The following is a 25,874-nucleotide window of genomic DNA, read 5'->3' on the forward strand; positions in this document are numbered from 1 at the left end:
TCACATGATACACCCCGTCCGATAAACACCATAAAAAAAAAACTGTGTAAAAAAAGCAATTTTTGTCACCTTACATCACAAAAAGTGCAACAGCAAGCGATCAAAAAGGCTTATGACAGGGCTCGACAAATCCCAGGCGCCAGGTCGCCATGGCAACCAGGAATTTAGTCCTGGCGCTTGGGTATTTGTCAGCCCGTTTTCAAAGGTGCCCGGGCGATGGGTGCGGAGCTGCCATTCTGTCCGGAGGCAGCACCGTTTGAAACAGCTCCTCAGTCAGCTCCGTCACAGCACACAATAGCAGAGACGCTGGCAGCAGGGAGGGGAGGGACTCGGGAGGAGCGTAATCTGATCCTAGAGTGGAAGCTGCTTCTGCCAGCCCCTCCCCGCCCACCAACCAATCAGAGCTGAGGCAATGCAAGCACTAGCAGCTCTGGGTCACTGACACAAGTACAGGAGGGAGTCTAGAAAGAATCGAATGAGTCTCAGGTTAAAGAATCTAAAGATCCGACTGGGTAAAGACTCATTCGATTCTTTGAGTTAAAAGAACCGTGAGTCAGACTCTAGAACAGGTTACACTGAGGCTGTCGGCTGATGCTTTTGTTGCAGCAGTGATAAGATTAAGGGACAGGAGCAGAGAGATAAGAGAAGTGACAGGACACAGTTTAGATTACAGTTTGAATTAACCCTTTAGGATCAAATTGGCTTCTCAAGGAGATATACATGTTAAAGGCATCCCTTCTTCTGTCTCATTCAGTAGCTATAGAACTAAGGCTACTTTCACACTTGCGGCAGGATGGATCTGGCAGGCTGTTCACCCTGTCGGATCCGTCCTTCCGCTGTTTCGCCGGACCGCAGATCTGTCCCCATTGACTATAATGGGGGCAGAGCTCTGGCGCAGCACAGCAGTGCATGGTGAAAGGCCGCCGGACTAAAAGTACTGCATGTCCAACTTTTTAGTCTGGCTGCCTCTCACCGCGAACTGCCATGCTGCTCCGGAGCTTCACCCCCATTCCCATTATAGTCAATAGGGTCCGGGGACGGAGCGGCGGTATATGTAACATGATATACAGCATTATTGGGGGGGCTATATGGAGAAGTGGGGGGGGGGGCACTATGGGGGCACCTACTAGGGGCTTTATGACGCGGCTCCGTCTGGCTCCTAACTTTTTTAGCTGGCTCCTAGATTCCAAGGAAATTTGTCAAGCCCTGGCTTATGACCCCCAAAATAGTACCAAACCGTCACCTCATCCCGCAAAAAATGATACCCTATTTAAGACAATCGCCCAAAAAACAAAAAAGCTATGGCTCTCAGACTATGGAGACACTGAAACATCATTTTTTTGATTTCAGAAATGCTATTATTTTTGTAAAACTTAAATAAATAAGAAAAAGTATACATATTAGGTATTGCCACGTCCGTAACAACCTGCTCTATAAAACTGTCACATGACCCAACCCCTCAGAGAAACGCTGTAAAAAAAAAACTGTTTCAAAACAGCCAATTTTTTGGTCACCTTGCCCCATAAAGTGTAATAATGAATGATCAAAAAATCCTATGTACCCAAAAATGGTACCAGTAAAAACCTCAACTCTTTCAGCAAAAAACGAGCCCCTGCACAAGACGATCGGCAGAAAAATAAAAAACATGGCGTTCAGAAAATGGACACACAAAAACATAATTTCTGAGGGGCATGGCGAAATTATTATTTATTTATTTTTTCTTACAAAGTCTCATATTCCACTAACTTGTGACAAAAAATACAATTTTACATGAACTCACCATACCCCTCACGGAATACCTTGGGGTGTCTTCTTTCTAAAATGGGGTCACTTGTGGGGTATTTATACTGCCCTGTGAAATCCTAAAAGTACTCATTGGAATTTGGGTCCCTTTGCGCACCTAGGCTGCAAAAAAGTGTCACAAATGTGGTATCGCCGTACTCAGAAGAAGTAGGGCAATGTGTTTTTGGGTGTATTTTTACATATACCCATACTGTGTGTGAGAAATATCTCTGTTAAGGCCTCATGCACACGACCGTTGTGTGCATCCGTGGCCGTTGTGCCGTTTTCCGTTTTTTTTCGCGGACCCATTGACTTTCAATGGGTCCGTGGAAAAATCTGAAGATGCACCGTTTTGCAGCCGAGACCGTGATCCGTGTATCCTGTCCGTCAAAAAAATATGACCTGTCCTATTTTTTTGACGAACAACGGTTCACGGACCCATTCAAGTCAATGGGTCCGTGAAAGAACACGGATGCACACAAGATTGGCATCCGTGTCCGTGATCCGTGGCCGTAGGTTACTTTCATGCAGACGGATCCGTCTGCATAAAAGCTTTTTCAGAGCTGAGTTTTCACGAAGTGAAAACTCAGATCCGACAGTATATTCTAACACAGAGGCGTTCCCATGGTGATGGGGACGCTTCAGGTTAGAATATACTAAAAGAACTGTGTACATGACTGCCCCCTGCTGTCTGGCAGGTGCTGCCAGGCAGCAGGGGGCAGGCCCCCCCCTGTAGTTAACACATTGGTGGCCAGTGCGGCCGCCCCCCCCCCTCCCTCCCCTGTAGTTAACTCATTGGTGGCCAGTGGGCCCCCCTCCCTCCCCTGTAGTTAACTCTTTGTTGTCCAGTGCGGCCGGCCCCCCCCTCCCTCCCCTGTAGTTAACTGGTTGGTGGCCAGTGGGCCCCCCCTCCCTCCCCTGTAGTTAACTCTTTGTTGTCCAGTGCGGCGGCCCCCCCTCCCTCCCCTGTAGTTAACTCGTTGGTGGCCAGTGGGCCCTCCTCCCTCCCTTCTAATTAAAATCTCCCCCCCTATCATTGGTGGCAGCGGAGAGTACCGATCAGAGTCCCAGTTTAATCACTGGGGCTCCGATCGGTAACCATGGCAACCAGGACGCTACTGCAGTCCCGGGTTGCCATGGTTACTTAGCAATTTGTAGAAGCATTATACTTACCTGCGAGGCTGCGATGTCTGTGTCCGGCCGGGAGCTCCTCCTACTGGTAAGTGACAGATCATTAAGCAATGCGCCGCACAGACCTGTCACTTACCAGTAGGAGGAGCTCCCGGCCAGACACAGACATCGCAGCTCGTAGGTAAGTATGATGCTTCTACAAATTGCTAAGTAACCATGGCAACCGGGACTGCAGTAGCGTCCTGGTTGCCATGGTTACCGATCGGAGCCCCAGCAGTTAAACTGGGACTCCGATCGGTACTCTCCGCTGCCACCAATGATAGGGGGGGAGATTTTAATTAGGAGGGGGAGGGAGGGCCCACTGGCCACCAATGAGTTAAAAACAGGGGGGGGGGTCTGCCCCCTGCTGCCTGGCAGCACCTGCTAGGCAGCAGGGGCAGTCATGTACACAGTTCTTTTAGTATATTCTAACCTGAAGCGTCCCCATCACCATGGGAACGCCTCTGTGTTAGAATATACTGTCGGGGGGGGCGGAGCCAACTGAGCATGGTGGAAGACGTGTGAGCTCTGAGCTCCTCACCATACCACCCGATCTAAAGCTTTTATACAGCCCTGACCGACATAAGCATGGGCAAATCTAACAAGGAGAAAGGTGGAGAGGCCATGCAAGCGACAAAGTCAAGGAAATCGCATGGGGATCTGGAGAAATACCGCTACAAGAGGACGTTGTCTCCTGCTGCTAGAGGGAAGATGGCGGCGGCGGAGGTCGGCGCTGCAGCCCTGGACATAGATTTAGATGACGCAAGCTCCTGCGCTCCCTCAGATCTGCCTGACGAACCGGACCCCGCTCCGATCACCAGAGCTTTCTTGCAGAGATCTTTACAGCAGTCCCTAGCCCAAGCCTTATCCCCCGTGCTGACGGAGTTGGCGGTCATCAGAACGGAGGTAACTCATGTGGGGCAGAGGGTGGAAGCGCTGGAGGAATTTCAAGCGGCTGTGGTACAACACAGCAAGGGCATACAAAGCCATGTGAAATCATTAGCCTCCCAGGTGGACAGTATTTACCTCCACTTAGAAGATCAAGAGAATAGGGGGAGAAGGAAGAATGTAAGGATAAGAGGTGTTCCAGAATCGGTGGCGGCAGAAGCATTGCTGGACAGTGTTAAACAGATATTCGCCATACTTGTGGGAGCAGAGCGGGCTGAAAATACTATCATTGAAAGGGCGCACAGAGCGCTTAGGCCTAAGCCTGCTGCAAGTGAGCCGCCCAGAGATATCATTTGTGCTTTACTGAATTATCTCGACACATCTGCAGTGCTCAGAGCGGCAAGGGAGAGAGAAGAAGTTGCTTTTGAGGGGAACAAAATCCTGTTTTTTCAGGACCTGGCGGCAAGCACGCTAGCTAAAAGGAAGGCATTGAAACCCCTCACGGCAGTATTGAGAGAGAGGAGGCTGCCCATGAGGTGGCTTTTTCCGTTTGGCCTGAGTACCACTGTTAACGGCCGGCAAATTGTGGTGCGCCATCCAGATGAACTTACCAAGATATGGGAGGCCCTGGAGATTTCTCCCCTGGATATCCCTTCCTGGCTCCCTTCAGCTAATATGGAGAAGCTGCCCAAGCTTTCTGGTCCGTTACCCTGGAAAGATACGCCTAAGCACAAGAGCACAAAGAAGAAACCGCTGACAGGGGACTGAATTGAGGCCTCCTGTTGTTGGAGGTTGAAGTTTTGATTCTCTCATGATAGGCACTTGCCCCAGAGAGAGCCTTTGTTCACCTACTTACTATATACGTGCTCTATAGTAAGAGAAATGTAAAGTTGTCACTGTTTAGAATGTTAGGTTAAACCATTGCTAGCAAACTAGTCAGATGCTCAGTTTGATATGCCATGGCACTGAGAAAGTGGCTTAGTTTATGTAATACTACCATAGGCCTCAGAGCTTGTGGAACAGAATACTCTTGGTCCATACATTTGATAAGAGTTCTGAACTCTTAAATTGTTGTAGTTATTCGGTCAGTTTTACTGAAATTATATAAGAGGTCGGGTGAGTGGTTCATCTAGATTTTTCTAGAAGTCTTTACCTATGTCCCCTCCCCCAATCTCTTATTCTCAAAATGTAATTACACTATTGCGCTGTATAGCGCCTATAGGACTGGGAAGTCCTTTTATTCTGTTTATATGTGTGTTTTTTGTCTTTATGTCTTTTTATTTTACTTTCTTGAGTCGAGTCTTTAGGTTCACTGATACCTATGAGAAGTTTGATCTAGATACCAGGTACTCCAGATATGACGTACATCACACTTTATTCACTTAATGTAAATGGAATGAACATTCCGCAGAAACGTAGTCAAGTTTACCACACACTTAGAAAAGAAAACCCTGATATTGTGTTTCTACAAGAAACACATTACAGACATGACCATGTCCCCAATATGTACAGTAAACACTTCCCAGACTGGCACCATGCCACTCACTCTTCGGCATCTAGAGGTGTCTCTATTGGTTTTAGTAAGAATATCCCATTTCAGTTAACAGCGAAATTAATTGATCCCAACGGCAGGTTTCTATTTATTAAGGGGAAGGTCGCGAACGCAATGGTTACCTTCGCTGCCATATACGCACCAAACAAGGGTCAAATTAAATGGTTGATGAAAGCTTTAGATTCCCTGAAAATGTTCTCTGAAGGGATTTTAGTACTAGGAGGGGATTTCAACCTTGTACTAGACCATGGGATGGACTCCACATCTGCCAAGACCCAGCTATCGGGAAGACAGAAACGTAGATTGCAGATAACTCTGGCAGATATGGGCTTATCTGATGTGTGGAGATTAATTCACCCAGAGGAGAAGGACTTTACCTTTTTCTCTAAAGTGCACGGTTCCTACCAACGCATTGATTATATATTCTTATCTAATACTGTTATTCCCATGGTTAGAGAAGCCGCCATAGGGTCGATCACAATATCGGATCATGCCCCGGTGAGCCTGAAGTTAGTATTGAATGGCATGCCTGCGAAGACCTGGTCATGGAGGCTCAACTCTACCCTTTTGGAGGAGAACGAGCATAAAGATAGGGTTAAGAAGGTAATCCTAGACTATTTTAGCTTAAATGAAACCCCTCAGATGTCATGCCCGATATTGTGGGAGGCCCACAAAGCTGTAGTTAGGGGAGAGCTTATCAGTATAGGCGCCAAAGTTAAAAGACAAAGAACACAGTTGATAAACTCCCTGCTTTTGCAGATTTCCACACTGGAAAAGCTACATAAAAAGTCGCAGACAATTGAAGTTTTAAAGCAGCTAAAATCCCTAAGGTCTCAGCTAAAAGACAAGTTGAACATTAGATCAGCTAAAATATTACAGGCTTTGCGGTTCAAATACTACTCGCACGGAGATAAGAGCTCTAAATTGATGTCGAACCTGCTAAAGGCACAGAGGAATAAGTCCTTTATTCAAGTTATTAAATCTAAAGAAGGCCATAGATTAACGGCTACGCCAGCTATAGCGAAAGAATTCTGCAGGTTCTATACTTCACTATACAATCTGGAAGGAGAAAGGGGACCCGAAACTAGGGATAGTACGTTGCTGCAAAATAACATAGATGCTTTCCTGAAATCTATTGATGTGCCTGCCTTGTCTGCCGGGGATAGAACAGATCTACTGAAGCCATTCACTGAGGAGGAGGTTGCCAAGGTTCTCAATAGCATTCCATCTGGGAAAAGTCCAGGACCAGACGGTTACCCTATAGTGTATTATAAGAAATTTGCGGAAATTCTGATCCCATATTTCACCAAGATGTGTAATTCCCTCCTAGGGGGTTCGTCCCTCCCCTCGCAGGCCCAGGAAGCGACTATCACTATCATCCACAAGGAAGGGAAAGATCCGGAAGAGTGTGGTAGCTATCGTCCAATCTCACTCCTTAACACAGATTTAAAATGGTGGGCTAAATTGCTAAGTCATCGTATAGCAGGTCTGTTGCCCGGTTTGGTGGGGGAGGAGCAAGTGGGGTTTGTGCCCGGCAGAGAAGGCAGGCACAATGTTAGCCGAGTGGTTAATGCAGTTTTCTATGCTAAAAAGAAAAATATGCCTTTAATATTGCTAGGGACAGATGCTGAAAAGGCTTTCGATAGGGTTGGTTGGCCTTTCATGCGAAGTACCTTATTGGCGTTTGGCTTCCCTGATACATTTGTCAGAGCAATTTTCTCCCTGTACTCAGCTCCCACAGCCCGTATTCTAGTCAATGGTTCATTGTCTGACCCCTTCATTATTAAGAACGGCACTAGGCAGGGATGTCCCCTATCCCCATCACTATTTATATTAGTTCTAGAAACACTTCTGCTGAAGTTCAGACAGGATCCCAGTATCAGAGGAATCAAATTCAGGAGTGATACGCATAAAATGGCAGCATTTGCTGACGACTTACTGCTAATGGTCACCAACCCTATCGAAGCAATGAAGCAAATATTAGACACCTTTAAAGCCTTTGGAGAGATTTCCAATTTTAAAATCAACATGGAAAAGTCTGAAGCCATTGGAGTCTCACTAGCTCCTTCCCAAATGAAAAAGATTAAAGGAATGACCCCCTTTAAGTGGCCCTCCACTGCGATTAAATACTTGGGAGTCATGATCCCAGCCAATCCTTCTCAGCTGTTCCAGCTTAATTACACTCCGTTATTAACAAAAGTGCAAACGTTTTTGAATAAATCCTTATTACCCAGAATCTCATGGATAGGAAGGAAAAACGTGTTGACCTCATACATCCTACCCCAAATACTATATATGCTCCGCGCCCTCCCAATAACAATTCCCAGATCATTCCTGAACAGATTGAGATCTATTATGGGGAAATTCTTATGGGATAACAAAAAAGCGAGGTTGCCTCACTCTCTGCTTATAAGGAGGAAAAGACAGGGGGGAATCTCACTGCCGGATATTTCCGCCTATGTTCAGGCTATCCATCTAGAAAGATGGTTGACTTTAGCTAGAACTGGGGATAACCCTCTACATGTACGCTTTGAAAGAGAGGTACTGGGGAAAAACTGTGCACACTTGCTATGGCACAAACCTCTAACATTAAACCCTCAGGAAATTATAAGTGTTATTACTAAGAGTACTATTAAAGAGTGTCAGAGGGCATCAGCGTTAAACCTAAGCAAAGGAGAACTATCCCCTGTTACCCCTCTTAATATATTGCCTTATGTCCTTTCAGATAAAGTTATAGAGGCCAATCCGGTGTGGGAATCTGTATCAGAACTCAAAGTAGGGGACCTTTTGAAAATACCGCTCACCACAAATATCTTTGAATCTCTCAGGGGGGAGTCACCTAGAGTAGGATCAGATATTCAAAAATGGGACTTTGAAGTAACATGTAAGAAGTTCAAGTTATCTAAAAACCACTCAAGGATAGACCCAACCTGGTTGGAGACTATGGTTCTATTGCCAAAATTGCCATCTAAAACTTTATCCTTAATATACAGACAGATCCTAGAAAAAAGAGGAGACAGTCCGCCCACTTACCTTAAAGAATGGGAGAAGGAACTAGGGATAAGCCTGGATGAACCTAACAGAGCTTTTATTTTGTCACATTCACATGGATTCTCCAGATGTGTTAGAGTGCAGGAGAACTCACTCAAAACCCTAACCAGATGGTACCGTACACCTGAATTTCTCCGGAAAATCCACTTAATAAGCTCTAGTGAATGCTGGAGATGTATGGAGGATGTGGGTAGCATTTCCCATATATGGTGGCACTGTCATAAAATTAGAAAGTTTTGGGACTCAGTAGAGGAGACTATAAATAGGATCTGCTCAGGAAACTTGTCACTTACTGCCCCACTGGTTCTGTTGTGGAGGCCAGAGGGCAACTTTACTCCTAATAAAAATAATCTACAGACACATATGATAACAGCCGCCAAGTTATTGGTTCCAGCATTATGGAGAACTACTGAACCGCCTAGTATAGCCATGTGGTATGAGAAAATGAGTCACCTATGCAGAATGGAGGAATTGGCCAGTTGGGAGTCTCACAACAGACAGGGGTTTTTGAAAATTTGGCAACCTTGGTTGTCGCACATGGCTACTCAACAGGAACAGAAATCTTGAGATATCGCCACCCAGAGGGTGTTGGGGGAGCAGAACTCATGTCAACCCAGGGGGGGAACCAAACTGATTGTAAGAATAGGTTCTATCTTAACATGAGTCTTAATTTTAAGTCACAGATTTTTGCGGAAGAGAAAAACAGGTTTATAATAATACATTTTTTCGGGTATATAGATCTCAGATTGAGATTGAACAGGTTAAGAGAGTGAACCTTCTCGACTCTTAGGTTTAGGTCGAAGATTGTCTTAAGGTCTAATTTTTTGTCATGTCTATTATTATTATTTGTTGTCCACTAAGGGGGAAATCCATTGTATGGAATCTGCAATCTCACAATGCATGATAAGTTAGGTTTGCGAACCACTTGTTATCTTTGGATAGAGGTTATACTTGTGACTTGCACTAATTTGCCATTTAGACCAGTTGCACTGGTCATGCCTTTTTCCTAAATATTCAAAAAGTATATGTGATATTATGCTTTACTGTTGTATACTTTAAAAAAAAGTGAATGTTTAAAAAAAGAATATACTGTCGGATTTGAGTTTCACGATCTAACTCATATTTGACAGTATATTCTAACATAGAGGCGTCTGGCTCCGCACGGCCAGGCGGACACCAAAACGACTTTTTTTTCATGTCCGTGGATCCTCCAAAAATCAAGGAAGACCCATGGACGAAAAAACGGTCACGGATCACGGACCTACGGACCCCGTTTTTGCGGACCGTAAAAAAAAATGGTCGTGTGCATGAGGCCTAAATGACAACTTTTTCCATTTTTTTTTATACAAAGTTGTCAATTTTCAGAGATATTTCTGTCACCCAGCCTGGGTATATGTAAAAATACACCCCAAAACACATTGCCCTACTTCTTCTAAGTACGAAGATACCACATGTGTGACACTTTTTTGCAGCCAAGGTGCGCAAAGGGGCCGAAAGTCCAACGAATACCTTTTAGGAGGGCATTTTTAGGCATTTGGATTCCAGACTTCTTCTCACGCTTTAGGGCCCCTAAAATGCCGGGGCAGTATAAATACCCCACATGTGACCCCATTTTGGAAAGAAGACACCCCAAGGTATTCCGTGAGGGGCATGGCGAGTTCATAGAAGGTTTTTTTTTTTGGCACAAGTTAGCGGAAATTGATATTTATTTATTTTTTCTCACAAAGTCTCCCTTTCCGCTAACTTGTGACAAAAAGTTCCATCTTTCATGGACTCAATATGCCCCTCAGCGAATACCTTGGGGTGTCTTATTTCCAAAATGGGGTCATTTGTGGGGTGTTTGTACTGCCCTGGCATTTGAGGGTCTCCGCAATCATTACATGTATGGCCAGCATTAGGAGTTTCTGCTATTCTCCTTAGGCCTCATGCACACGACCGTTGTTTGGGTCCGCATCTGAGCCGCCGTTTTGGGTCTCGGATGCGGACCCATTCATTTAAATGGGGCCGCAAAAGATGCGGACAGCACTCCGTGTGCTGTCCGCATCCGTGGCTCCGTTCCGCGGCCCCGCTAAAAAAATATAACATGTCCTATTCTTGTCCGCGCTTTGCGGACAAGAATAGGCATTTATATTGCCGGCGCCCGTTCCGCAAATTGCGGAAGTCAACACGGGCGCCTTCCGTTTTTTGCGCATCCGCGGTTTGCGGACCGCAAAAAACGGCACGGTCGTGTGCATGAGGCCATATATTGAGCATACGGGTAATGAGATTTTTTTTTTCCGTTCAGCCTCTGATAAATCTGTCACTGCGGTGGGGCGGACTGAACGCAAGTGTGCGCACAAGATCAGGCCTGATCGGGCAAACACTGCGTTTTTTGTAGAGCCTAAGGTGACCCTAATGTACTGATATAGATCTGATTGCGATCAGTCTTGATCACTTACAGATACTATATAGTACTAGTGCTGATTAGCGACAGCGATGACGCTAATCAGCGACTAATCAGTGACTGCGGTGCGGTGGGTGCTAACTACCTAACAAGTAGCTAACTAACTGGCGGTGATACCCTTAGGCCCCCGTTCACACGTCCGCAATTCTGTTCCGCATTTTGCGGAACGGAATTGCGGACCCATTCATTTCTATGGGGACAGACTTTGTCCCGATCGGATCCGGAATTGCGGATCTGCACTTCCGGGTCCGCACTTCCGTTCCGCAAAAATATAGAACATGTCCTATTCTTGTCCGCAATTGCGGACAAGAAAAGGCATTTTCTATATAGTTCTGGCAATGTGCGGATCCGCAAAATGCAGAAAGCACATTGCCGGTGTCCGTGTTTTGCAGATCCGCAAAACACTTACGGACGTCTGAATGGAGCCTTACAGGGGGGTGATCAATGACAGGGGGGTGATCAGGGGGTCTATTTGGGGTGATCAGGGGTTAATAAGTGGTTAATAAGTGACGGGGGGGTGTAGTGTAGTGTGGTGATTGGTGCTACTTACAGAGCTGCCTGTGTCCTCTGGTGGTCGATCCAAGTAAAAGGGACCACCAGAGGACCAGGTAGCAGGTATATTAGACGCTGTTAACAAAACAGCGTCTAATATAGCTTTCTGGGGTTAAAAAAATCGCATCTACAGCCTGCCAGCGAATGATCGCTGCTGGCAGGCTGTAGATCAACTCGTTTACCTCGCGATCCTGTGAACAGGCGCTCCTGTGAGCGCGCGTTTACAGGAAATCTCGGCTCACGCGAGATGACGCCAATAGGCGTCGCTGAGCCTGTGTGTGCCGCCGCCCGGACGACTATCGGCGTTATGTGTGCAGCTAGTGGTTAAAAAGTGGGTTTTGGAAATTTTATTAAAAATTTTAAGAATTGCTTCTAAACTTCTAAGCCTTCTAACGTCCTAAAAAAATAAAATCACATTTGCAAAATGATGCCAACATAAAGTAGACATATGGGAAATGTTAAGTAATAAATATTTTATTAGGTATGACTTTCTGTTTTAGAAGCAGAGAAATTTAAATTTTGAAAATTGTGAATTTTTCTAAATTTTTGGTAAATTTGGGATTTTTTCATAAATAAAGGTGAAATATATTGACTCAAATTTATGACTATCATGAAGTACAGTGTGTCACGAGAAAACATTCTCAGAATGGCTTGGATAAGTAAAAGTGTTCCAAAGCTATTACCACATAAAGTGACGCATGTCAGATTTGTAAATTTTGACCTGGACACTGGGGCATCAATGACCCTTGGTCATGAAAGGGTTAAAAATGCCTCTGTGCCTTTAAATGAACTGTACACAGTGTATTGACTATATCCATTGCCTAGTTGAGAGACTTTATATGTGCTGGAATACAAACGTCTTTATTAAGCTGCAGAATTGCTTAAATCACTTGAAAATTGCATGGGGATATTGTACAAGACCCCTACTGTCGAATTGCATAGTTGAAAATGGGAAAATCACATATTTTTGTGTCAGTACAACTGATTGCTGTCAGTGAATAGTCTTTTCTATGCATCTAAAATGGCCGCCTGAAGCTTATTTATTAATTTGTGCTGCACCATCACTGTGGAAGAAGTGGTGACACCCCCATCTAGTAGCGGGAAAATTGAACACCGCCCCTTAAAAGTGCGGGAAAATAACATGGATTACAATGTCTGCACCTTCCCCCCCAATGCAAGTGAACTTAGGGGGCGGGCTGGAGAAAAGGTGGAGTTTGTGTGACGACTGGACATTCTTACTTGATTTTGTCATGTGTGCTGGCTCCGAGAGAAACATGGCGTCGCAGCCCGAGATAGCAAGTATGCCTGGTGATCCACGAGAAGTTAGAAGTGAGGAGCTGCCGCCTTACCCCTATCCACAGCCAAAAAGTGGAAACTGGAGTTACCAGAGAGGCATTCTGGAGCCTGTCGCTGAGCAACCTAGAGTCCCAAAAAGACACCTGACCCCTTATGGCAGACATTAGAGTCCCCTTTGGGACACCTGACCCCTTATGGCAGACATTAATGGCGGAGGTACGTGATGCTGCTATCGCCAGAACCAACAGGACTAAGGTCTATTTTGAGGAGCTTACCAAATGGCTGATAGAACACCCAAAAGAACGTCAACCTCAGCTGGAGAGGCGAGTAGGAATTGTACTGTCGTTTGACAAAGAGAAGGGGTTTGGATTTCTAAAAGAACAGGGCACGGGCAGAGACTATTTTGTGAATCAGCAGTCTGTCAAGAGGACCTACCTGCCCGGTCGGCTACATAACCTCCAGGTGGGAGAGTCTGTTGAATTTACTCCCGCAGAGGGCCTGCGAGGCCCGTGCACCACTGCGGTATTCCGAGCACCTCCAGAGCCGGAAAACTGGGAAGAGCCGGATGACAGCACTGAGACTAGTAGTGAATCAGCGGCCCTACCAGCGCCTGTCCGGGCCACATACCAGCATCAAGCCTCCTTAGTTGGGCCTAATATATTCTGGCAGCTGACGACATTGGAGAGACTGACATATACCAGACACAGGATCCGCCCCCAAGCAGATATCCTTTGAGACTTGGAGGCCTCCGCATGCTACGGGGTCTCGACCCGAGGTCCTGTCGCCGAGAATCTCCCCTGGTGGCTGGTGCCCGTTATTGTAGTTCCTGAAGAAGAGGACACTTATTTGTAAGTAGACCGGAAGGCCACACAAAATAAAAAAAATAAAAAAACTTTTGTGTTTTCTGCCCATGTAGAACTTGTGCTTGTTGCACCCCCTAGTGGCAGTTCCGCAAACCACTACATAGACTACTGGGACCCTTTGAATATATTCAGGATTACCTGCTGGACTTGCAGCAGAGCAAAAACATAAAAATTCTCCATTTGCGCATTTTTGTTTTTGTTTGCGCTACATTTTTACTCTTTTTACCCCCTTCTCAGGTTTACTGAGACTTTGAATCAGAAACTTTATACAATATTTTAAATTATGTACCCAGAAGGACATTTTCTGTGCTTGTTTTATGCAATATTCATGTTTACAACACCAGAACTTTTTGCACTTTAACCCTTAATACTATAAATGTTTTACCTTAATGTTGAGTTGGACTTTGCACACTATGGACTTTTGCTATGGACTGTATTACTTGTTTTTATGCCTACGCCCAGTTTTGTTACCGTCAAGCATTGAAAAAAGAGCAGCGCCCATTTTTCCCTTTGCGCCAAAGTATTTAACGTGTGATATTTTGATAATGTGTGTGTATTTATATGCCACCTCTTTTATGCACTTGAATGTACTGGATTAACTTGAAAAATAATATATATAATATAATGCTGAACTTTGAAGTATATATGGGTGTGGCGCATGTTTTGGTGTTTTCCAGGTGACGCGAGGAGATCCACAGCAACTAGAAAACCCCAAAAAGTCGAGGCCAACTTTATTTAAAGCAGTGGGGAATGTAGTGTCCCACTCCTGTGTGTATTGTCCACTCCAAATTGTTGTGTAATATTATGTTATTTTACACTATTTCTTTGTCTATGCTGCTAAATCCATATTTCAGGCTGGTAACCCGCACTACAGACTTTTCACCACTAGAGGTCTCTAACACACTACATATATAGTGCAGACACAGGAAGTGAGAGGGGAGTAGAGAATAGGAGTGGAGGAGTTAGGAGGCAGGAGAGGAGACAGTCTTGTCTCTGTCCTCCTGGTCCTAGCCCAGGAGAACTAGCTGGTTTCAACCATTGAGTCCAAAGATCAGGACTATAGGATCCTACGCTGTAGAGTACCCTTCCGGGGTATCAAGTAGATTATTATTCTGAAGACCACAACCTTTTCAAATAATGAAGCAGAGTGTTTGCCTGCCATGAAGGAGATCGCCCTTGGGTTGTTGGATCATTGAACTAAAGACTATAGGCGAAGGAAGGTAACTGTCATTTGCATCAGGTGGAGAGATTCTAAGCTTCCGGCAGCTTCACCATAATCAAGGACAGAAAGGCCATCTGTCAGAATACTAATTTACAGAGGATCTAAACTAATAGGGAAAGGTTGAGGGATCAGAGCAAGACCAGGAACCAAGCACAAGTTAGAACATTCACTCAAGTGGGCTGGAGGGAACCTATGCACTTCACCATAAGTAGCCTGCTAATTTGGATTTTGCAGCTTTGTCCTTTTTGCCATCTGTATGAAAGACAAAGTGATGCTATTGGAAGCCTTGCTAAATCTGACAAGTAAACTTTCTTCCTGGTTCAACTACTGCCTCTCTCATCATTCCAATTCTCCTCCTCTTTGCACCTAATGGTGCTGGCGACACGAACCAGGGGCCCAGCTGCAAAAGCACCTTACACCAATTACCATCAAGGGCACCTCAGCCAACATCTGGCTGGTGTTCCCTGCAACCGAGAGTGCCCAAAGGATTTTGTGCTGTCTTCCCATCCACTGCACTGCTGGCCCCAAGGGACAACTAAACCGTGAGTACTACTATCCTCGGCACCTTATCACTAGTATGCTCACACGCGCATCCTCCATAGGGAGCCCCGGAGTGCTGCATGAATTTGGTGTCACGAACAGGATAATTAAAAACGCCTCTGTGCCTTTAAATGAACTGTACACCATGTATTGACTATATCCATATTATTGCCTAGTTAAGAGACTTTATATGTGCTGGAATACAATCGTCTTTATTAAGCTGCAGAATTGCTTAAATCACTTGAAAGTTGCACAGGGATATTGTACAAGACCCCTATTGTCGAATTGCATAGTTGAAAATGGGAAAATCACATATTTTTGTGTCAGTACAACTGATTGCTGTCAGTGAATGGATTTTCTATGCATCTAAAATGGCCGTCTGAAGCCTATTTATTAATTTGTGCTGCGCCATCACTGTGGAAGAAGTGGTGACACCCCCATCTAGTAGCGCGAAAATTGAACACCGCCCCTTAAAAGTGCGGGAAAATAATTCTGACGGCGCCACAAGATGCCTAACATGGATTACAATGTCTGCACCCCCCCTTCCCCCCCCAATGCAAGTGAACCTAGGGGGTGGGCTGGAGAAAAGGCGGAGTTTGTGTGATGACTGGACATTCTTACTTGATTTTGTCCTGTGTGCTGGCTCCGAGAGAAACATGGCCGCCCGAGATAGCAAGTGTGCCTGGCAATCCACGAGATGTTAGAAGAAGTGAGAAGCTGCCGCCTTACCCCTATATACAGCCAAAAGGTGGAAACTGGAGTTACCAGAGAGGCATTCTGGAGCCTGTCGCTGAGCAACCCCGAGTCCCAGAAAGACCGTCTGGGTTTGGGACACCTGACCCCCTATGGCAGACATTATTGGCGGAGGTACATGATGCTGCTATCGCCAGAACCAACAGGACTAAGGTCTATTTTGAGGAGCTTACCAAATGGCTGATAGAACACCCAGAAGAACGTCAACCTCAGCTGGAGAGGCGAGTAGGAATTGTACTGTCGTTTGACAAACAGAAGGGGTTTGGATTTCTAAAAGAACAGGGCACTGGCAGAGACTATTTTGTGAATCGGCGGTCTGTCAAGAGGACCTACCTGCCCGGTCGGCTACATAACCTCCAGGTGAGAGAGTCTATTGAATTTACTCCTGCTGTATGCCACTGCGGTATTCCGACCACCGCCCGAGCCGGAAAACTGGGAAGAGCCGGATGACAGCACTGAGACTAGTAGTGAATCAGCGGCCCCACCAGCGCCACATACCAGCATCAAGCCTCCTTCGTTGGGCCGAATATATTTTGGCAGCTGACAACATTGGAGGTGGCAGATAGGCCCTACCGGTCGCCTGACCTTAGTAGGAGGGCTGAAGATATTGCCGTAGCCGAAGTCAGAGAAAGATTCAGAGCTTACCAGGAGGGCCAACAACAACTTGCCATACAGCAGCAAATGGATGTTGGACAAGGCCGCCCAGAGCCAGAGCGCGACAACAATCATCATGGGCTGAAGCTTTTTGTGATGTAAGGTGACCAAACCTGAGGGGTTAGGTCATGTGGTATTTTTTATAGAGCACGGACGCGGCGATACCTAATATGTATGCTTTTTTTTTTTTACATTTAACACAATAAAAGCATTTTTGAAACAAAGAAAATAATGTTTCAGTATCTCCATAGTCTGAGAGCCATAGTTTTTTTATTTTTTGGGCGATTGTCCTATGTAGGGTCTGATTTTTTGCGGGATGAGGTGACTGCTAGATTGGTACTATTTTTGGGGGCATATGCCTTTTTGATCGCTTGGTGTTGCACTTTTAGTGATGTAATTTGCCAAAAATGGCTTTTTTTAACAGTTTTTATTTTTATGGTGTCTATCGGACGGGGTGGGCCATGTGAGTATTTATAGAGCCGTTCGTTACGGTCGCGGCGATACCTAATATGTGCGGTTTTTCTTTTTTAAAAAAATTTTTTATTAGAAAATCAGGGGAAAGGAAAAAACTTGAAGCTTTATTTTTTTTTATTCAAAACACTTTTTAATTTTTTTTTTTTACTTTATTTCTGTCCCACTCTTTTGGGGGTCTGATCCCCTCTGCAATGCATTACAATAGATCTGTATTGTAATGCATTGCCGGTTAGTGTATGACACTGAGTCATACACTAACAAGTTGCCTAGGAGACCCAGCCTGAGGCTGGATTTCCTCGGCACCCATAGAAGGCAGGTTCAGATGCTGTGCAGGGCATTGGGCAGCCTCTGCATGGCATCTGGCTGCCTTGTCACACATCGGGTCCCCGCCACAGCAGCGCGGAGATTCGATGCGTTCACTTACCCTCCGCAAACCACTTCTATGTCGCGGTCAGCGCGCACCGCGGCATAGAAGGGGTTAATCCGCGATGCCGGGGTATACAGCAGGGGCCCGGCTACCAGGGACTTCCGGACCCCTGCAGTGATCGGGCGGGCACCTGGCAATGCATCCCCTGCCGTACATGTACGTTCTGCGTTAAGGGGTTAATAGTGCAACATTAATTGACATGGCTATACTGATTATATATTTATTTATTATTGTTAAGATTTTTAACATAAATTGAAAGTTTTTTTTTTCTTTAATTTTTATTTATTTATTTTTTAGGTATTTTTAAAAATATTATAAAAATGTTGTCTCTCTCTCTCTGTGTGAGCACAGCTTCCGTGCCTGCTTTGTATACTTCTACACTTCCTGTGACATGACTTATGTCACATCCCAGGAAGCAGCTAGGGTGACTGGTTTGGGGGTCTGCATTTATTTAGTGCATCTGATGTCAGTATTTATTTTTGGTTGTGATCTGAGTCTTTATTTAGGGGTGCTGATTACCGGGTGTACGGAAGAACATAGTTAGCAGCACAGTTGTAAAGCTTTTTTCTGTATACTACCAGGTGGATTGGGGTCGTGAACGCCCATTCTATATCCAGTTTAGTTGGTCGGCCAATATTTATCTAATGTGAACGGCACCTTAAAGGGGTTGGCCAGTTCCCTATATTGAAGACCTATCCTCAGGATAGGTCATCTATATCAGATCTGCTGGGGTCCGACAACCAGCACCCCGGCCGATTTGCTGTATGCAGAGAATGCAGCGTTCATGCCAGAGCAGAGGAGAGACCACAATATGCAAACACCAACTGATCGATGGTGGTCTCAGCATTCACCCCCAGCCATTGAAAACTTTTAAGATATCAAAAGTTTGAAGAGAGAGCTTATCCCCATTTACAGTGTCTATATTTATGAGGGCTCTAGTATATTGGTACATGAGCAAGAGAAACAACTGGCTGTGCTTTTACCAATCTTTGATATTGGCCAGGGAAAGCTCCCTCATTAATTTGGAGGACTTCTAGCGCTAATTCCACATCATAAACTGCATTGAGGACAAGGATATCTGATACGCTGTTTGTATGCGTCCTTAGTTACAGCGCTCATAACCACCCTGAAGACTGCAGTTGCTACTTCTAAGAAATATTCCCAAGGAAAAAACAGGGCCACTGTTTCTTTTCAGCCGAACCTATAATTTTGTATTGCCCAGCCTGAGCTGTCAGGACTGAAATATTTGCCACCGAACTGCGCTTTTTGATATGAATGCTATTTCCTGTTGCTGTTGGTAATAAGGATAGTTTGCAGGGCAGTTTGGTTTGTCTGTTTGGGTTAAACCGCATACAACTGGATTTTGGGTTTGTTGCTCGCCATCTAGCCTCTTCTGTACTTTGACAATGTTTTTGGTCACTTTATACATCTGTATCAAAAGTTTACATTAAGAACTAAATAATTTAAGGACCGAAGATAGCAAGGAATCAAGGGAGAAAGAACTAAGGGTGGAGTCTCCTTGAGTGGCGGGTGTATCATACACTTGTTTAATATAGTTTCTGCTGATAAGAGCTATATTTAAGAATCCCCCCTCACCTCCCCATATAATGCCGGCAAAAATACAAAACAGGAAATCTGTTGGGACTGTTTCCCCCAAGGGTGGGGGTATAAATAGCCCAATTACTAAGCTTGATACATTTTTAAAATCTCCCCCACCTAAAACCAGACTGGCACATAGGACCCGGGGGGGTAGTGATGATCCGGGCGAAAATAACCAAGAGCAAGAAATCCCAGGGAACCCCCAGGAGAAGATGGAAGCTGGCAAACAAAAAGGGGAGATAGTAAAATTGAGTTGATAGACAGAAAGCTGGCAGAGATTTTGGTAGCTGTCTCTCAATCTAATGAATTGTTGGGAGACTTGTCAATCAAAATCTCTTCAGTACAATCTGACATCTCCCTAATAAAAGATGAAATGAGTAAGATGAGGGGAAAAATAAAAGATCTACAGGTCTCTTCTCAGGAGATGAAGGAGATTCACTTGATTCTGAGAGTAAATATTTAATAGATAAGCTAATAGACATGGAGGATAGAACAAGAAGATCGAATCTTAGATTCCCACCAAGAGCAATTATTGTTAAAATGCTATGCTCTAAAGATAGAGATTTAATTTTGAGGCAGAAGCGGGAATTACAGGAAATTATGTATAATAGTAACCGGATAGAAATATACCCTGATTTTTCTAGAGAAACTCAAAAAAAGAGAAGAGAATTTTGCGACCTCAAAAAAAAAGCTCGCAGCCGCAAACATTGCGTATTCTACGTTATATCTAACTAGACTCAGAGTTGTATATCAGGATCAGGTACAGTTCTTTCCATCCCCAGAAGAGGCGAGGAAGTGGCTGGAACATAAAGGGATTGGAGTTTAAATTATTCTGTATGAAGGATATTTAGTGAGGTCGGCATAAGAGGGGGGATACTGGGATTGGGTGGGGGGCGGGGAAGATTGAAAGAGGTTTATGAGAATTTTTCTAATGGATTAGGATGTGGGGTGTGGGGGGTGAGTGGGCGGGGACGGGAGGGACTGGGTTGGGGGGGTGAATGGTTTGGCTGCGCTTGTTGCCTCCGGAGCCAGTGCATATGGAAACGACAGGAAGAGGGAGGCCAGGCTGGCCTGTGATAGTTTCTTAAGCATGATTGGGCTATGGCACATAGGGTGTTAGCCTGGAACGTGTGTGGGCTGGCGGATAGAACAAAAAGGTGTATAGTGTTTGACTTAGTCTGCAGACATTTACTAGCAATTGAAACTCATGGTACCCTGGATAAAAAAGAAATCCTGAGAAGGAAATGGGCAAAATATGAATATCACTCTTGTTTCACTGCCAGCTCACGGGGAGTAAGCGTATATGTTCACAGGAGTGTGGATTTCACTCCACTTGAGCATAGAATTGATAAAGAGGGAAGATTTGTGTTCATACTCATGCTCAATGGAATGGAATCATTTGCATTCTTGCTTTCATATATACCCCCCCCTCCCCATTTTAATTATATACAGTTGTAAGAAAAAGTATGTGAATCCTTTGGAATGATATGGATTTCTGCACAAATTGGTCATAAAATGTGATCTGATCTTCATCTAAGTCACAACTATAGACAATCACAGTCTGCTTAAACTAATAACACACAAATAATTAAATTTTACCATGTTTTTATTGAACACACCATGTAAACATTCACAGTGCAGGTGGAAAAAGTATGTGAACCCCTAGACAAATGACATCTCCAAGAGCTAATTGGAGTGAGGCGTCAGCCAACTTGAGTCCAATCAATGAGATGAGATTGGAGGTGTTGGTTACAGCTGCCCTGCCCTATAAAAAACACACACCAGTTGCTTTTGGGTTTGCTTTTCACAAGAAGCATTGCCTGATGTGAATGATGCCTCGCACAAAAGAGCTCTCAGAAGACCTACGATTAAGAATTGTTGACTTGCATAAAGCTGGAAAGGGTTATAAAAGTATCTCCAAAAGCTTTGCTGTTCATCAGTCCACGGTAAGACAAATTGTCTATAAATGGAGAAAGTTCAGCACTGCTGCTACTCTCTCTAGGAGTGGCCGTCCTGTAAAGAGGACTGCAATAGCACAGCGCAGACTGCTCAGTGGGGTGAAGAAGAATCCTAGAGTGTCAGCTAAAGACTTACAAAAGTCTCTGGCATATGCTAACATCCCTGTTAGCAAATCTACGATATATAAAACACAAAACAAGAATGGATTTCATGGGAGGATAGCACAGAGGAAGCCACTGCTGTAAAAAAAAAAACATTGCTGCACGTTTACAGTTTGCACAAGAGCCCCTGGATGTTCCACAGCAGTACTGGCAAAATATTCTGTGGACAGATGAAACCAAAGTTGAGTTGTTTGGAAGAAACACACAACACTATGTGTGGAGAAAAAGAGGCACAGCACACCAACATCAAAACCTCATCCCAACTGTGAAGTATGGTGGTGGGGGCATCATGGTTTGGGGCTGCTTTGCTGCGTCAGGGCCTGGACGGATTGTTATCATCGAAGGAAAAATGAATTCCCAAGTTTATCAAGACATTTTGCAGGAGAACTTAAGGCCTTCTGTCCACCAGCTAAAGCTCAACAGAAGATGGGTGTTTCAACAGGACAACGACCCAAAGCATAGAAGTAAATCAACAGAATGGCTTAAAACAGAAGAAAATACGTCTTCTGGAGTGGCTCAGTCAGAGTCCTGACCTCAACCCGATTGAGATACTGTGGCATGTTCTCAAGAAAGCGATTCACACCAGACATCCCAAGAATATTGCTGAACTGAAACAGTTCTATAAAGAGGAATGGTCAAGAATTACTCCTGACCGTTGTGCACATCTGATCTGCAACTACAGGAAACGTTTGGTAGAAGTTATTGCTGCCAAAGGAGGTTCAACCAGTTATTAAATCCAAGGATTCACATACTTTTTCCACCTGCACTGTGAATGTTTACATGGTGTGTTCAATAAAAACATGGTAACATTTAATTTTTTGTTTGTTATTAGTTTAAGCAGACTGTGATTGTCTATTGTTGTGACTTAGATGAAGATCAGATCACATTTTATGACCAATTTGTGCAGAAATCTATATCATTCCAAAGGGTTCACATACTTTTTCTTGCAACTGTATCATTTCACGCTTAGCTGATTTCGTTAGCAGTAGGGATGTATGCCCGATTATAGCTATAGGGGATTTCAACAACATGATGTACCCAGATATACAGTAGATAGATTCTCGATTTCCACTGGTCAGAAGAAGTGACGGGGAGAGTACACTCTTTTACACAAACCCTGCCAAGAATTAGCATTAATTGATATTTGGCGACATTTGTATGGGGGAAAAAAGCGTTCTCGTGCTATAGCCACTCTTGTGAGGCAATGTCACGGATTGACATGACCTTTACCACTCTTCATTTTATATACAGGGTAGAACGCATGAAATATGAACCTTGCGGGGTCTCGGATCACTCCCCCATACTTTTGGTAATTAAGCAGACAAATCCAATTCAACAGATAAGAAGTTTTAGGCTGAACCCCCACTGGATAAGCCTGTATGGTGAACAGGAGAAAATTTCTCATGAGATAGTGGAATTTTGGAATTTTAATTTTGGCTCCTCACATATACACTTCGTGTAGGATGCACTTAAGGCATTCACTCGAGTTGTGTATGTAAGAGAAATAAAGAGGAGAAAAGCCATATTTGCTATAACGGAAAAACAATTAGAAGACAGACTAAGAGAGTTAGAAATTGAGATAACTAGGAATAGAACTAATAAAAAGCTCCAAGAACTAAATAAAGCTCGGGAGAAACACAAAAATTATCTATCCAATGAAGCCCAACAGAAGATTTTTTTTAATGGTCAGAAATATTTCTGCGAATCTGGAAAACGGAGCCGACAATGCCAGATCAAGATTCAAAGTATTAGATCAAGAAATGGTCAGATTTTGATCGACACTAAAGGAATAGAGAGGGAATTCATGGAATTTTTTTCTGCACTATATACCTCAGATTATTCCGGGACCGAAAAGGAACTGGATAAATTCTTTGAGAAACTAGATATTCCAGCTTTATAGGAAAAGGATAAGGCCTTGTTAAATACACCAATTCAGATAGGTGAACTATACGAGGCCCTCGGCTCCATTCAGGGAAATTCTGTACCTGGCACAGATGGACTCCCGTTTGAGGTCTACAGGAGGCACGGGGAGGTTCTCTTCCCGTTCCTCCTGCGAGACCTCAATGAGTCCTGTACTGCAGGCTCTCTTCCAGGTTCATTAGCAGAAGCTATCATTGTTCTTATCCAAAAAAAGATAAAGACCTAAATGATCCAAGCTCTTATCGCCCAATTTCTTTACTAAATACAGACTTTAAAATATGTGCTGAAATATTCGCAATCCGTTTGAAAAAAGTAATAGAAAAATTGATTCACCCAGATCAAACTGGTTTCATCCCTAACAGACACTCCCACACCAATATTCGTAGAGCTATGGTTAATATCCAGGTGGGGGTAGGTGAGGACTGCTCCATCCTGTCATTGGATGCCGCTAAGGCTTTTGACAGGGTGTAGTGGAATTACCTTTGGAGAGTGATGGCTGAGATAGATTTGGGGAGACAGAGTTCATCAAGCTCCCTGACAGTGAGAATAAGTATTGATGGGTCTTGGTCACCCCCTTTCGAGCTTCAGCGAGGTACCAGACAGGGATGCCCCCTCTCGCCTCTTCTTTTCGCAATATTCTTGGAACTTCTTGCTTGTTTAATTAGGCAGGATGAGCGTATTTCTGGGTTTGGAGTGAGGGTACCCCAGGATAAAATAAGCCTTTACGCGGATGATATTCTTATTTTCTTGAAAGATAGAGGAGTAACCACTCCTCACGTTATGAAGGTAATTAATGAATTTGGCTACCTTTCCTTTCTTGAAATTAACTGGGTGAAGTCACTAATCCTTCCAGTGACACCGTGGAATGAAGAAATAATAGAAAGGCAGGGAGAACTGCTTGCTGCCACAGAGATAGTAGTATACCTCGGGGTAAAGATTAGCGCCTCAGCATGGGACTTTAATAAACTAAACCTGGCCCCGCTGATTGATAAAGTCAAAAACAAAGTCAGAGTTTGGCAGAAACTGCCCCTCGGGCAAGCAGATAGAATAGCACTCATTAAAATGGTGTTGCTTCCTCAAATTCTATATATCATCTCTGCTTGCCCGATTTGGATCAATAATTCATAATTTAACTGGATTGAAAGAATTTTCAACGATTTGATATGGGGCAGAAAAAGAGTCCGGATTAACCCCTTAGGGACGCATGACTTACCGGTACGGCATGTTTCCCGAGTCCTTAAGGACCCATGACATACCGGTACGTCATGGGTTCAAAATGCGATTGCGGCGCCGCGGGGGTTAATCGGAACGGGATGCCGGCTGAAATCATTCAGCGGCATCCTGTCACAACGCCTGTGGGGGTCATGTGACCCCCCCATATCGGCGATCGCAGAAAACCGCAGGTCAATTCAGACCTGCGGTTTGCTGCGTTTCCGGTCCATTCGGGTCTCCGGTGACCCGATGAACAGGAAAAAGACTGCGATCGGTGGTGTGATTACACACCACCAATCGCAGTATGAACATTTGGGAGAGGCGGTGCTGGCCATGGTGCTGATGCCTGCTGTCCAGGGTGCTGATTGGTGCAGGGAGAGAGGTGCGAGATTCAAGCTTCCTGCGTTCCTCTCTCCCCTCCTCTTCCTGTTCAGCACCTGCACCCGCAGCACCGTCCTCACCAGGCTCCTGAGATCCGCCCCCAATCGGCACCCATCACCCTCCTGCACCCATCACCCTCCAGGTAGGTTAGGGTCAGTGAGGGAGAGGCACCGTTAGGCAGGCATAGAAGGGAAAATTTAGTTAGGAAAAAAAAAAAAAAAACACTTTATCTAAACTTTTTATTTTCTAGCTTTGAGACCCTAGACCCCCCTGCCACTTGCCACTGTTAGCGCATCGCCCGCCCCACTGCCGATCAGCGTTGTACCGCTGATCAGCAACTTTGAAAAAAAATTTTATTTATTTTTTTAGTACGCGAACACCCGTGCCCCCACCCACACGCACATACAATAAAGGTTTACACGCACGCACATACACACGCACACACACACATACCCATGGCCCTCCGGATGTTCTCGGTGGAGGAGGCATACACCCAGATTGCCTCCGACTCCAAGAGCCCCAGTGAGGATGAGGATGACCCCACGTTCCTCTTGTCATCCGCATCCTCCTCATCATCATCTGATGACGATGAGCCACCAAGGCGGCGGAGGCACCGCCAGGCGGAGCCAGGGGCCCCACATGCTAGGGACCCTGTGGCCCACCCTGGTACGACCCGCCCTGGGGCTCGTACTGGTTTCCCGGCCCACCAAATAAGCCCACTGGAGCCCACTGCCAATGAACTTAGCTGGTGTCCCCCAGTGGATTTTGAGCCCGAGATTCAGGAATTTGTTGGCAATCCAGGAATCCAGATTCCCACAGTGGGGTTCACTGAAATGGACTTTTTTTTTTTTAGTGACCCATTTGTGAATCTGATGGTGGAGCAGACGAATCTGTACGCCCAACAGTTCGTTGCTCAGCACCCTGGCTCCTTTTTGGCTAGACCCGGTGGCTGGACGCCGGTCAGTGCAGCCGAGA

This window comes from Bufo bufo, chromosome 5 (genome assembly GCF_905171765.1).
Source record: "Bufo bufo chromosome 5, aBufBuf1.1, whole genome shotgun sequence".
Classification (NCBI taxonomy): Eukaryota; Metazoa; Chordata; class Amphibia; order Anura; family Bufonidae; genus Bufo; species Bufo bufo.